Source organism: Falco biarmicus, chromosome 3, assembly GCF_023638135.1.
Source record: "Falco biarmicus isolate bFalBia1 chromosome 3, bFalBia1.pri, whole genome shotgun sequence".
Classification (NCBI taxonomy): Eukaryota; Metazoa; Chordata; class Aves; order Falconiformes; family Falconidae; genus Falco; species Falco biarmicus.
The window spans coordinates 75,798,820-75,810,843 of record NC_079290.1 but is presented as its reverse complement, the minus strand read 5'-3'; positions in this window follow the sequence as shown (position 1 = coordinate 75,810,843).

The following is a 12,024-nucleotide window of genomic DNA, read 5'->3' as shown; positions in this document are numbered from 1 at the left end:
ATCACAGATGAGTAGGATCGTTTTGCCTCTAGACACAAAATGCCTGCTGGCCCCTACAAATTGTGAGGATGTTACAGTATTGTATGAAAGAAAAGGGGGACACAAAGAAGCCAGAAAAAGTAACACTTCTGACCTTTAATCAGCCATTCAGATTCATTAATGAAGAACGCAAGCATAAGGAATTTATGCTCAATCTCAAGAGGGAGCATAGTCTGTACAAACAAAGCCTCTGGAAAAATCCTAGTAGTCACAGAGAATGTATCGCTGGCCTTTTTTAAATGCTTAGAACTTGGTTAATCTGAGCAGGTTTACATAGAGATGGCATATAAAAAAAAGCTATAAGCAATAGATATCAGGGATCTCCTTGCGGGGAACACTGGGCCATTTTCTGCAAATCAGGAAACAGTACAACTAATAAACACTGTTAAGGAAATAGACATTGACCACAGCTTTGAAGTGGATCTGCCCAGGCTTTCATCTCCAATAAACTCTCCCTTCCTCTGAGGAAAACAGCTTTAAAGTCAGAGAAGCCAGGTTTTACTATAGTATTAACTAAGATCCTTAATTTTTCTGAAGAGAGAAAATCCAAAGTGACTATGTCAGCTGGAGTATAAATATCAATAATTAAATTTAAAAGTTCCTAAATAACTCCTTCTTCCCACTGTGTCCTTGCAGGTGAGTCATTTCCTCAAACCGACAATTCAGACACTCTGTGAATTGCAGCAAAATCTGCCCAGCAGCTTCTGGTCCCTGGCATGTTTTTCAGGACTTGCCTGTCTGCTGCCTGAATGACCCACAGGCTCCCAGCTCCATAGTCGCATCCTCCTTTTGGCCAATTGCAATGGGCCCAAACATTTTGGTCCCAGAGACAGGCTCAGTTCCCCACCACACCAGATCAATCTCCCCTACCTCCTGGGAATTTCACTAAATTCAGGATTTGTAAAGAAACATAACACTATTGCAAATACATGCATATATATGCATCTCAGTTGGTTATAGTATTGTGCATCGCTGCTGTAACTGGGGGCATGAGACAAAGCAGATAGAAGCCTGATGCAAACAAACTAGAGGAGGTAGCTCTTTAAACAGAATGCAGCTGAGTCCTCAGACTCCTTCCCAAAAGATATTTTGGATGCCAAAAATCTTACATGGGTACAAGGGGAGACTGAACAAGTATTTTGAATAAAGCTCCAGTGAATGTTACCAAGCGCAAGGAATCTTCAGAGCTGCAAAAGGTTGGATGCTGGAAGACTATGATGGTAAATATGTGCTTGCCCTATTCCTTTCCCTAGGAGTCAACTTATGGCCGCTGCTGAGACAGAAGACTAGTGCTTTGGTTACAACCAGCACAGCTCTTTGTATGTTTTTGCATAACAAAGAAAAACTCAGAAAGTATTCGTATTCCAAACCAAATATATGGATGCTTCGAAGCTAAGCACACAGTGCATCTTGTGCGCGTTTATGTCAACAGAACTTTATTGATACAGTACAGACCACTGACACATCACTACAGCAGATTATTATTAAGAAATCTAGCCAGATATATCTGTATGTAAGTGTGCATATATGTATGCGTGCATGTACATATACATGTATCTGTCTATCCGCCTATCTAGCTATAATTTTTAAGCTTGTCCTTTGTGTTCTGATCATCTTTCAGCCAGAAATCTGTTCTTTCCTCCATTTATTGCAACCAGCAACAATCTCAGAGTGCAGGATACATTAAACATCAATTACAGCTTCTTATTCTGCAGGTGAGCTTACTTGTTTAGTTTTGTTTTGTTTCCAGTCATGGCACATTTGCTGCTTTTATTCTTTAGAATCCCTGACTTGGATTATTTTTCGTTCCGTTAAGGGCTGCTTCACATAAAAGCAGACTGCAAACATATCATTTTTAGATGAGCCACCTGGATATTATCATTGTGGTTATCATTTCCCATTTTTGTATCATTGCATTTCTTTCTTTACCAGACGTTTGCACAGTCTCTGTGGATCACCTTTCTTACCATTTGCTGAGACCTTGAGCACCGAACTCCAGTTTAATTTCTTCAGGGCTGGTCACTTTGTTTCACTAGCACATTAGAAGATAATCAACCCATAAAGGATGGCTTCTCAGTCTCAGAAACTGGTCTTTAAGTGAATCAGGAACATGCATTAGGGTTGGGCCCCAAAGAGGGAAGGAAACCTTGTGCATACTGAAATGAATGTTATTTTGAAAATACTTTTTATATGTTTCATAAATATAATAATGGACCAGATGGGGAAGTTTCACTGTAATGTACAAGAAAACATAGACTTCTATGATGTTGTTGTTGGTGGTTTGTTTTTTGTGGTTTTTTTTGTGGTTTTTTTTTTCTTATTTAAATCTACCTATCACATACTAGCCAGTGTGTAGCTCAGAGTGACATGCCAAGATCCTAACACCCTTGTGGAGACACCAGTCTGCATGACAAGAAGGAGCTGGTGGTGGCTGGACCATCAGCACCAATAACAGGAACTACATAAAACCAGAAAGCAAGGCAAAGGAGTGGCCAGCACTTGAATACCGGGAGATTAAATCAACACTGCAGGGTCCCAGACAAAGAGCAAACACCAAATCAGGGGCAAAATTGCAGTCTGAAGGCACAAAGAGCAACAACTAGGTAATGCCTAGCTGGATCAGGTTTACCTACTTAGTTATTAAGGAATAAATAATAATAATTATTATTATTTATTATATAATAAGTTATTAGGGAATAAATAAAACTTAGTTATTAGGGAAGAGAGTGAAGGCTGGCTGCTGCCAGCCCCAAAGGGCTAGTGATCTAGATAAGAACATAAACTATTGATCTAAGTCTCCTCTTGAGGTACCAACTGCAGAAACTTCCAAATCCTGAACAGACCAGATAGTCCCAAGGCAGCACTGCTGTACTTACTGCTTGTTGCAGATTTTTGAATAGAGCTTAGTCCACATAGGCCTTGTAGTGTAGCATAATTAAGTTGTGCAAATAGTACAAATACTGAATTTTACCAAATACTGAATTTTACCAAATTCTGTCTTTTGTTGCACTGAAGTAACTCATTATGATCAGCAGTTTGAAGCGTATAAGCAAGGGAGATATTTAGTGTCTCCTAACTACCTAACTGTGACAGAAGCCAAAGTCAGCCAAGGATTTGCAATGGAACTGCCTAGACTTTTTCTTTCTAATGAGATCCCCAAAGAAGACCAAAAGACTTTGAAACTCAGAAATCAATGTTTTACTAGAACTTGAACCAAACCCAAAAAATTTAATGGAAAAAGCTCAAAATGACCAATTCAAGCAGTATAGAAATAAAAAGGTTTCCTAGATATATCTTCATCAGTTATGGTAAGGCTTGCTTTCAGTCAACTCAGTGACTTTCTAAGTTTGTCACAAACTTGACTAATCCCTCCTGATCCTAGGAAGTCCTTTCCACCAGCCGTCCAAGCCTGGCTGTCTGCTCCTCCTGAGCTGCAGGACCCCAGCTCTGTGCTGTAACTCTTGCATGTGCCACGCTCAGCTGTCTTGTGAAGTTTTTCCACCCATGTATGCTGAGCTGCTGGATAGACAGGAGCCATCTGCTTTGCCATTCAAGGGGTTCCACCTGATCCAGCCTTCATAAAGGGACATCCCATAACTGTGGACAAAGGATTAAAAAATAAAATTCCTGCTCATTATGAAGATCTTCAACAATTTAATGATAACCTGTTTATGTATTTTAGTATAAAGAGAAATGCTAACCCTAACAGATGAAACACCACCCTAAAATTAGTTTTCAAAATACAGCACATAGAAAAAACAACACTGTTACTATCCATATTCGTATAGATTTGACAGTAAGGATGAGTATGTTAGCCACAGCCTTCGTAAAGGTCTCATAAAGGAAGAAGGGGCATAGAGCTGCAGCAATTAGATTTTACACTTCTTTGTGAAGCTGATGCAACATAAAGTAAGACATGTTCTTTAAATGTTAAAACAAAATAAACACACAAATGTCTCAGCTGCCACTACTGTGGAACTGGAACAGGAAGGGATACCTGAATGTGATGTCTTAGAATAGCACAAGACACTGACACACTGGAAGAGGAGAGCAGTGTAAAGTTTTGAATATGGGTATAAGGCAGCTATGTGGAAGAGCCAGAAAAGTGGAGTTGATGGATGAATGTATGCTAACCATGGCAGTTCCTCTGGTTCAGAATGAGGTACAAAGGATGAGAGCTCTACAAAAGCATGGAAAAGCATGGGCATGGGAGATAAGGAAGAAGGGGAAAAGGACCTGGGTCTTGTATGGAATTAGACCCAAGTAGCTTGGACATGCCTTATGCGAAGGAGTTATTTGGCTTAAGTTTCAGGCCAGTGCTGAAAATACATAGTGTAAACCAGTCTGCCGACTCTGCACAAGATTTTACGGATCTGATGTTGTTAATTGGAAGGCTGGGTGCCTCCCACTCCATGATGGCTTCTATGATCAGGGCAGCTCTGGCCTGCAAAAGGTGGGGAGGTGAACTATGCCCTGGAACGCTTCTACCTCTGCATACCCCTTAGCTGTAGCTTGGGGGAAGCTAAAAGGAAAATGCAACATTATGCAGCAGCCAACACCATGTAAGCTACCAGCGTGACTGTCAGGAGTGAGAAACTGGTTGGCTCAAATGTGAAGGATCAGCTAAAGGCCATTTATTTGCTTGCCTTATATGAATTAAACCATTAAAATAATGTTTCATCTTAAATAGCATTAAGCTAATTTATTTCAGCTTCACTAAGTAAATTAAACAATCAAACAAACATTTAAAATCATGCCATGTTACAAATCAGTAGATCCATAGGCTCAAATTTGAAATCACCAAATCAGTATAATATATTCAGATTCATGACAGGTTTCTCATTTTTGTAAAGGAAAACTCTAACCTGACACAGGCAGCACCCTTTAAATGTGGGTACTTTTACAGTACAATGCGACAGTACCCCTACTGAGATTGGAGTAGACTAGTAAAATGCAAACACTTGAAGACAGAGTTCTCCATACCAAGTAAAGATTGGGCAATAATATTGAATTGAATATGCCTTGCACTTGACTCACTGAGAACATGTCATTTCAGCAGAATTGTTATGTTCACTAATGACTGAAACATTATTATTTTTGTTAACACTTTGTAGTATTTGGCTTTATTTGCTTCAGTCATGGGCATTCACTCTGTCTTTTTTTATTAGTTTGGGATAGAAGGGCTAGCAAAACCTCCGGCCGCTCTGGAGGAACAAACTGTGTGGGCTGAATCTCATCAGATTCACTGATGTTATGCTGATCATGTTTAATATCTGTTCAAGGCTGTAAAAACTTTTTTCCAGGAGTGAAATTGCACTCTGCCCAGTACCCATGAAAGGAAGCTAATCTAAGGGCAACTGAGGGAATACTATTCACTTGTTAAAAATTTCTATTTTAAACAGATTCTAAAGTTGGCTCTAAGCAAAGATACTTTTTCCAGATTAATAACCCTCTCCTTTCTCAGAATCCTGAGCAGATTTACATAGAGCCCTAAAGTCAGTTCATAAAACGTGGTTAAACTGGTGGAAGATAATTTTACGATAGAAAGAAGTTCACTCCTTTTGAACTTATACAAAAATGTACTCAATATTTCTACTACATAAGGGAGCTCAAATCTATGGATGTGTTTATTATTTACTACCACCTTTCTGTTAAAATGTATTTTTAAATGCAGCCCTCCCTTATTCTCAAATTACTCAATTTCATATCAAAGTGCTGAAAGAGATGCCTCTTTTTGAACCTCTCCTTTAAAGAAAATAAATCAAGAGGCTAGAATAGTGTTGTAAAGCAATTTATTCACAGCTCTGACTTTCCAGAAGATGTAAAATCAAAATGAGTCTGAGACTTGCACATGCAGGTCCCTGAAGAAGTGAGACAATCTTTAAACCTACTTTCGGCTTTTCAGGTGCTTGCAGAGCTCCTCTGCTGTTCCTCTGCCTGATCCTCTCCCCCTGAGAAGCCAAGCTGCCAGTCTCCCTCATTTCTTTGTCTCTCTGTGGTACACGTGTATCATCTCCCCTGCTCCTCTGCTACCGCATTTACATCTGCCAAGGATCTTTCTTGTTTTCAGGCATCCCCCCAGCTGCAGCAGAGCCCTCTCTTTCACACCTGCAGTCACCTGGATACCCTGGCAAGCGCCTGGGAGTGGGGGATGGAGGGCTGCTGGTGGGCAGCCAGCTGTGCTCACAGTCTGAGACCTCCCAAGTTCTGCTGAGCCTCTCCTGTTGCCTGAGGGTCAATGAGAAAATGCCTCCCAGATCCTGCAGGAGGAAGGATGGACTGTCAGTGAGGCATGAGGGAGATCCAGTCTCCAAGATCCCAAATACTCCCCACGAGGCACAGGTTGCCCTTGTTGAGCACTGCCTTCTATGGGATGTTGATTGTGTTCAGTACCTTTTTGGGTCAGATACATACTGCAGCTGAAAGTTCTGGGCCTGTTCAGGTAACTCATTTAGTAGAACCAGAATCGCAAGTGATTAGTTTTCAGAGAAAAATCTTCTACTGAAATATTCTGTGTCACATTCCTCCTATCTTTAATCTATAGGCAATGTCTTGAAAACTTATTTGGAGGTAATTTGAATTTAAAAGAGGAAATAAATCCACCCAAATCACCCAACAGCATCTGACTTCACTAATCAAGAAAGATTTTTACATAGCCAGGGATCTTTCATCAAAGACATCATGAAACCTTTAGTGGAGTCACTCAGGACTTTGCAGGATATTATGAAGTATCTTATTCAAGCACTGTCTAAAATTCATTATCAAACTAAGACTGTCAGAAAATGAGGATGAGGTTGGGTAAGTCTTTTGTGAACATAAGGGGCTGTGGTCTTGCACAAGCCTCAAACAACTCCAGCACCTATACTCCACCCTGACATCCCTGTGGGCAGCCCTGGAGGACAGGGCCTGCTGCCCTCGGCAGTGTTCTGCCCTGCTCACCCATGACATGACACAAACATTCTTGCGAGCACCCTGAGGTGGCACATTTGTTCTCACCACCTGATTTTCATACCCATAATACTTAATTTTAGCTTGATCTCCCGCTGAAATGAGGCCAGTTTTATCACTCATTCTGCACGTGTAGGTTCAAGCTGGTCTCCTGCTTTCTAGTCCATTGCTGAATTTCAATTAAATATGACAAAGATTCTATGAGTTTGGTTAAAACAAGGCAGCAAGCTAAAGAACCATTAGTTCCCCACTCTGAAAAAGACAAATAAGATCATATTTATTCTTAGGTAGAGATTGAAACAGCTGAGAGAGAAAAAGAGTAAGAGCGAAGTACTTCGAAAGCCAGGCTTTTTGCTTCCTCTGCCCCAGGAACTTCTTTCTACATTGTTTCTTTCTATTCTTGAAGCCAGGACTCCCATCATTCCTGCCCCACCAACCATTACAATTCCACATGTTTTATAGGGAACACAGTGCATTCTGGTTTCCAAAACCTTGTTTTGATTTATTTTTATTTCTTTATTTTTTTATAGTTTGAGGAAAATCTGTGGAGGAAGCAAGAGCTGAGAGAAAAAGAGCCTGTTACTGCTTGTGAACTGAAATGAGGATTTTGCTGAAGTTGTCCTGGTGATAACTTATATGTCAGCGGTCACTACTGGGTGAATTATTGACAGTTACTGCTCTGCATTGTTTTGTTCCCATCCATTGGCTCTGTAAATAGTGTGGCAGGTGATGAACTGCATGGTTCAATGCTCAGCTCTTACAGACCAAAGGGCTTCCAAGAAACACTGAGCTGCTCAGAGACCTAGCTGTGAGGCAAGTACGAATCATGTTTGACAAAAAAGAAAAACCTTGATTAATAAAACAAATGTGGATCTTTTCTACTTATGGTTTAGGGTAATCCTTTGTGTCCTTGAATTAGGAAGGCCAATGTCATGCCAGCTGTATTGGCATGCTTGAAAATTCAGCCTTTAGCACAGAATAATGATGAAACTTGGCTTTATAGGAGAAAATCTGATTGAGTTCCAAAGATGAAAATATCCCCCCCCAAAATAGAAATAATGTTAGTAATTAACTAAAAAAGAGTGAGTTTCAATGACTTAATAGTACCATTCAAAGAGTTTTAAGCTCTTTATAATTAAGAAAAAGTTTAGAAGAACAGAATATGAACTCTCCTGTTATGAATAGAGGTAGTTTGCTAGGGGTGTTTTGGCAGCAAAATAATTCCCGAAATAGCGTACTGGATTCACTCCCAGCTAAAAGGAGCAAAACTTGCAGATGTTGCTAATGCAGACAAAAACCAGAACATATATATGTGACCAGATGCGGCAATTCTAAGAATTGCATCTGGCACGGAACATGTGGCTGTTTTAGCATCACACCAAGAAGTGTGACTCAGTACTTATGTGCCGTATCTTTCAGATGGCCCTCATTCAGCCAACAATTGAAATGCATGCTTAAGTTAAATATATAAGTAGTCCCAGTGGGATTACTCATATGCAGAGGGACATGTTTAAGCAACTTGCTGAATCAAATAAACCCCCTAAAAATCTGATCTGACTAACAAGATTCACCATTTTTTCCTGGAGACAAAAACTCTTTTATTTTTCTGTACTTTATTTGCTGCACTCTATTTCCTTCAGATTTATTTCTTCTCTTGGGTTTAGGTTTGCCTGCTTCCTATTGTTATTGTTCATCAAATATTTCACATACAAGTGCTTTCCAAAACAAGCACTATTCCAATCAATCCAGAGCAACATATTTGCAGCAATATATAATTAACTGAGTATTTTTCTGTCATGCAATGGCTGTAGGATTTGCAAAATTATTTTCTGCATGCCTTTATGCTGATAAACTAGAAAAGTAAATAAAATTTCATGCAAAAACCTAAAGAGAGCAATAGATGATAGTTATTTGGCCTCACATTATGCATAACTACATTTTGGATTTTTCAATTATATTCACAACACGATGAGGAGCCGTTAGGAAATTATCCACTTCACTACTTTCTTCTTTCTTCATCTCTGGACTGTCCCATCTGTCTTGCATTTGTGAATTTTCTGTCTGAGGACTACCAGCAATGGTGCAATGCAAAGGCTTGAGGGCATTGATTGATCATGGGAAATCAGCAGATGCCAATGTTTCCTTAAATAACAAAAGTAGAAGAAACAGTACAAGATGTGATTTTCTGCTTCTAACAAAGGAGGTAAGAGACCCATTGGTCAAATATTTTAATATTTCTTTCTTTTTGTTGTTGTTGTTACTTTATTTCCCTGTTTCTCCATGATTCTCTTCAACACTAAGACTGCTCAAGCTCCTCAGTGTAGAGGAAGTGATACAAAAGCATCACTTGTTCCCATTGCCACACAGGAGAACTGACTGGGAGACACATTCAGGAGGGCCATCACCTTCCTACCCTCTGCTGGCCCTGCCTTCCTCACTCCCTGGCCCATCTCCTGACCACCCAAGTCTCCTGTTCTTCCTTGTGCCGGCTCTGGCACTCTTCACTCTTTTCCGTGAGCCAATTTAACATGTTAACGCAGCAGTTCGCTAGCCAGAGTTTTCACTGCTTTTTTTTTTTTTTTTTTGCTTTTTTTTTTATGCTGTCAGGGAGGTCCATGGCAGTTCACAGACAGGTCTGGCAATCACCAGAGCCAGCCCAAAACAAGTGGTAGGAATGCATGGCCATGAGCAGGGTGGCCAGTGAGAGGGGGAGGTGAGAAATCCCCCATGAACAGCATGCAGCTCTTCAACTGATCCATAAAACCATATACTTAAGATGCTGCAGGTTTCCCAAAGAATTTGAACAAGAGCTGCTGACAGTATCCACTTTTGCTGAATACAATTTCCATAGGTGGTCAAGGGATCAAATTGTGCCATGTCTTCTAAGGAGCACCAGAGCTGCCATTTCCACATGTTCTGCAAACACTGCAGTGGCCAGCTGGGGACTGGAGGGAAAAATACCCCAAAACATCACAGTAGGTTGGCAATAGTTTACATGCCAAAAGAGGTTTAATTCTTTAAATTAAAGAGTTGGTAGTGAGTTATTTTCCTAGCTCTAATGCTTTATCTACAAGAACATTATGAGGATTAGCTGATGTTTTGTGAAGTGCCTTATGGATGAAAGTACGGAGTGTCCAGGACAGAGGCTACTGACACCAATTGCTTTCTGGCATTCTGCATTATATATGCAAGGGAAGCAATGAATTTGAACAGGTTTACTAAACCCCATTTGATAAGAAATCACTCATGAAAATGCTCAAAGGCAAACTTCTTCACAGGGAAAGAGGACAGTCCATTCCCTTATACTGGTGCAGTAGGACATAGTAGCCCTTGCTACCTAAATAACATGCTTTAGATCTGCTAGGCGTGAGAGAAAACTCATTCACCAGACACAGCAATGCTGTGAAATCCTTCCCCTGAGAACTAAAAAGCAGCAGATTGCAGTTAAGGATTTCATGATGCATCCTGGAAGTCAGCCCTTTCAAAGCTGAGCGGAGGGGTCACCAGGGCATGTGCCTTGGGAGCAGGTCACCCAATTAATCTCCATTTAGGAGATCAGAATAATTGGCCTCTGAAGTAAAAGGTGCTAATTCAGATAAAATCTAGATGTTGTAAACTCTGAGATTTGCCTGTTCCTCATTATTAACCTTCATCAGATCTAATTAAGCCCTGTGGGTATAGCACAAGCAGTGAGAGATTTTATACCTATGTCATATTTTTTAAAGAGAGGCTAAGTACAATGTCCTCTGCCCCTTTTGCTTTGCTGAGTGGGAATCCTGTCATCTAGTGTTTTCCTTGTACATGATGGAGAACATCTGAGAGTACTCCATCTGGAGTAACCTACATTTCTGCAGCTCACACGGAACATTAAGCACCAATGCTTACCTCAGGAACCCTAGTTATTGCTGCCATATAAGTCTGTTTACATTAATTCTTCTGTGCAATACCTCCATCAGTACTAAATATCTGAGAATCTCCTTTACTTCAGAGAGAGGAAACATAGCCCTGAGTATTTTGTTCAGTGTCTCAGCAAGCAGAGCACATTTGTATATTGAAAGTTTACTGGGATATGCACTGTCAATGCATTGCTGGGTACTGAAGTTACTGGCATGGTAGAGCCATACGTGACCTAAACTTCAGTAATACAGCATTTTGCATTCAATTCAATTATTTCATTGAACAGGTGTGTTTAAAAAGACCTGACCCTTTAAGACTCACAATTGAGTCAGACATAGCTGAAGTGAAGCCAATGTGAGAGGATCATATTCCAAACTTCTTATTGGGAAGCTCTGTTCCAAGAAAAATCTATAACGGCTGTAGCTTGTTTATGTATATAAAAGTGAGGAAACATTTTAAAAAATAAGTTAATCAAGTTGAAGAGTATTGTACCATGCCAGAAAAACTGTGCAGACTATACAATGACAAGAGTATGTGATTTTTTAATTGCTTCAGTTCCTGCCTAGCTTTCTCCAGTCCCTGGAGGTTTTACTGTGCTTCAGTGATTCATTTTCAAGTCCCATGTTTGCAAGTGGCATGAATGTAGTATTAAAACCTACAATGGTGATTTGCAAACTGTATTCTTTTTTGTCTGTAGGGAGCTGAGCAGCCCCATGGTACTGCTGGGAAGAATGCCTTAAAGCATGGAACTGGAACCACCACTGCTGAGACTGCTGCATTAGAAAGAGCCAGCCTCAAACCCAGCAGGCAGAAGCACCACCAGAAGTACAAGATGGGAGAAAGGGAGCTACTGCTGCTACAGAAATAGCCACTGCATAGGAATCACCATCCTCACCAAGAGACTGGAAAAAAGATCAACCGTTACTGTGGTCTAAAGCTACTTGTAATGAGATCTGCTACCCATTTCATGAGACTCCTGGGATGTTTGGGAGAGATGGTTTTGAGAGGACTGTAGGAGGCTGTGAGAGAGGGCAACAAAGTTTCTCTCTCCACCTCATCATCACTCCTGATATGCCTATCTGCCCCATTGCATACAGACACCCTATCTTCACCTCCTGGAAGGCCAGCATGAGTTCCCTG